Here is a 4,009-nt window from a genome sequence, read left to right as displayed (position 1 = left end):
CTCCAATTAAAAGACATAGGGTAACAGAATGGATAAGAAAACAAGATCCATCTATATGCTGTTTACAAGAGACCCAATTAATTTAGACCTAAACCACCTTCAGACTGAAAATAAGGGGATGGAGAACCATCTATCATGCTAATGATCGACAAAAGAAAGCCAGAGTAGCCATACTTATATCAGACAATCTAGACTTTAAAGACTGTATCAAGAGATGCAGAAGGGCATTATATCATAATCAAGGGGTCTATCCACCAAGAAGACCTAACAATTGTAAACATTTATGCACCAAATGTGATAGCACCCAAATATATAAATCAGTTAATCACAAACATAAACTCATCAATAGTAATACCATAATAGTAAGAGACTTCAACACCCCACTCACAGCAATGGACAGATCATCTAATCAAAAAATCAACAAGGAAACAATGGCTTTGAATGACACACTGGACCAGATGGACTTAACAGATATATTCAGAACATTTCATCCTAAAGCAGCAGAATATACATTCTTCTCCAGTGCACATGGAACATTCTCCAGAATAGACCATATACTGGGACACAACCCAGACCTAAGTAAGTACAAAAAGATCGAGATCATACCGTACATATTTTCAGACCACAATGCTATGAAACTTGAAATCAACCACAAGAAAAAATTTGGAAAGGTAACAAATACTTGGAGAACTGAAGAACATCCTACTAAAGAATGAATGGGCTAACCAAGCAGTTAAAGATAAAATTTAAAAGTATATGGAAGTCAATGAAAATGATAACACCACAACCCCAAACCTCTGGGACGCAGCAAAGGCAGTCATAAGAGGAAAGTATATAGCAATCCAGGCCTTCCTAAAGAAGGAAGAAAGATCTCAGATACACAACCTAACCTTACGCCTTAAGGAGCTGGAAAAAGGACAGCAAATAAAACCCAAAACGAGCAGAAGACAGTAAATAATAAAGGTTGGAGCAGAAATTAATGCTATTGAAACAAACAAACAACAACAACAACAAAAAAAGCGGTAGAACAGATCAATGAAACCAGAAGCTGGTTCTTTGAAAGAATTAACAAAATTGATAAACCACTAGCCAGTTTGATCAAGAAGAAAAAGGAAAGGACCCAAATAAATAAAATCAAGAATGAGAGGAGAGATCACAACCAACACAACAGAAATAAAAACAATAATAAGAGAGTATTATAAGTAATTATATGCCGATAAAATGGGTAATCTGGAAGAAATGGACAAATTCCTAGAAACATATACACTACCAAAACTGAAACAGGAAGAAATAGAAAATTTGAACAGACCCATAACCAGTAAGGAACTCGAATTAGTAATCAAAAATCTGCCAAAAAAACAAGAGTCCAGGGCCAGATGGCTTTCCAGGGGAATTCTACCAAACATTTAAGGAAGAGTTAACACCTATTCTCTTGAAACCGTTCCAAAAAATAGAAATGGAAGGAAAACTTCCAAACTCTTTCTATGAAGCCAGGATTACCTTGATTCCAAAACCAGACAGAGACTCCACTAAAAAGGAGAACTATAGACCAATTTCCCTGATGAAGATATTAGCCAACTGGATCCAACAATACATTAAAAAAAATTATTCACCACGACCAAGTGGGATTTATACCTGGGATGCAAGCCTGGTCCAATATCCGCAAAACAATTAACATGATTCATCACATCAATAAAAGAAAGGACAAGAACCATATGATCCTCTCAATAGATGCAGAGAAAGCATTTGATAATATACAGCATCCTTTCTGGATAAAAACCCTCAAGAAAGTAGGGATAGAAGGAGCATACCTCAAGATCATAAAAGCCATATATGAACAACCCAACGCTAATATCATCCTCAATAGGGAAAAACTGAGAGCTTTCCCCCTAAGGTCAGGAACAAGACAGGGATGTCCACTCTCACCACCATTATTCAGCATAGTATTGAAAGTCTTAACCTCTGCAATCAGACAACACAAAGAAATAAAAGGCATCCAAATCAGCCAGGAGGAGGTCAAACTTTCACTCTTCACAGATGACATGATACTCTATATAAAGATTCCACCAAAAAACTGCTAGAACTGATTCATGAATTCAGCAAAGTGGCAGGATATAAAATCAATGCACAGAAATCAGTTGCATTCCTATACACCAACAATGAAGTGACAGAAAGAGAAATCAAGGAATCGATCCCATTTACAGTTGCACCAAAACCCATAAAATACCTAGGAATAAATCTAACCAAAGAGGTGAAAAACCTATACACTGAAAACTATAGAAAGCTTATGAAAGAAATTGAAGAAGACACAAAAAAATGGAAAAAGATTCCATGCTCCTGGATAGGAAGAACAAATATTGTTAAAATGTTGATACTACCCAAAGCAATCTACATATTCAAAGCAATCCGTATCAAAATAACACCAGCATTCTTCACAGAGCTAGAACAAATAATCCTAAAATTTGTATGGAACCAGAAAAGACCCCAAATAGCCAAAGCAATTTTGAAAAAGAAATCCAAAGCAGGAGGCACCACAATCCCAGACTTCAAGCTGTACTACAAAGCTGTAATCATCAAGACAGTATGGTACTGGCACGAGAACAGACACTCAGATCAATGGAACCGAATAGAGAACCCAGAAATGGACCCACAAACGTATGGCCAACTAATCTTTGACAAAGCAGGAAAGAATATCCAATGGAATAAACACAGTCTCTTCAGCAAGTGGTGCTGGGAAAACTGGACAGCGACATGCAGAAAAATGAACCTGGACCACTTTCTTACCCCATACACAAAAATAAACTCACAATGGATGAAAGACCTAAATGTAAGACAGGAAGCCATAAAAATCCTCCAGGAGAGAGCAGGCAAAAACCTCTTTGATCTTGGCCGCAGCAACTACTTACTCAACACATCTCTGGAGGCAAGGAAAACAAAAGCAAAAATGAACTGCTGGGACCTCATCAAAATAAAAATCTGCACAGCGAAGGAAACAATCAGCAAAACTAAAAGGCAACTGACAGAATGGGAGAAGATATTTGCAAACGACATATCAGATAAAGGGTTAGTATCCAAAAGCTATAAAGAGCTTCTCAAACTCAACACCCAAAAAGCAAATAATCCAGTGAAGAAATGGGCAAAAGACATGAATAGACACTTCTCCAAAGAAGACATCCAGATGGCTAACCGACACATGAAAAAATGCCCAACTTCACTCATCACCAGGAAAATACAAATCAAAACCATCATGAGATACCACCTTACACCTGTCAGAATGGCTAACGTTAACAACTCTGGCAACAACAGATGTGGGCGAGGATGCGGAGAAAGAGGATCCCTTTTGCATTGTTGGTGGGAATGCAAGTTGGTGCAGCCACTCTGGAAAACAGTACGGAAGTTCCTCAAAAAACTAAAAATAGAACTACCCTATGACCCAGCAACTGCACTACTAGGTATTTATCCAAGGGATACAGGTGTGCTGTTTCGAAGGGACACATGCACCCCCATGTTTATAGCAGCACTATCAACAATAGCCAAAGTATGGAAAGAGCCCAAATGTCCATCGATGGATGAATGGATAAAGAAAATGTGGTGTATATATATATACAATAGAGTATTACTCGGCAATCAAAAAGAATGAAATCTTGCCATTTGCAACTACATGGATGGAACTGGAGAGTATTATGCTAAGTGAAATTAGTCAGAGAAAGACAAAAATCATATGACTTCACTCATATGAGGACTTTAAAAGACAAAACAGATGAACATAGGGAAGGGAAACAAAAATAATATAAAAACAGGGAGGGGGACAAACCATAAGAGACTCATAAATATGGAGAACAGAGGGTTACTGGAGGAGGTAGGGGGTGGGGATGGGTTAAGTGGGTAAGGGGCATTAAGGAATCTACTCCTGAAATCATTGTTGCACTATGTGCTAACTAATTTGGATGTAAAATTTTTTAAAAATAAAATTATATATATATATATATATATATATATATATATATAT

This window comes from Herpailurus yagouaroundi, unplaced genomic scaffold, assembly GCF_014898765.1.
Source record: "Herpailurus yagouaroundi ecotype Mexico unplaced genomic scaffold, PumYag 77, whole genome shotgun sequence".
Lineage (NCBI taxonomy): Eukaryota > Metazoa > Chordata > Mammalia > Carnivora > Felidae > Herpailurus > Herpailurus yagouaroundi.
Note: the sequence above shows the minus strand (reverse complement) of the source record.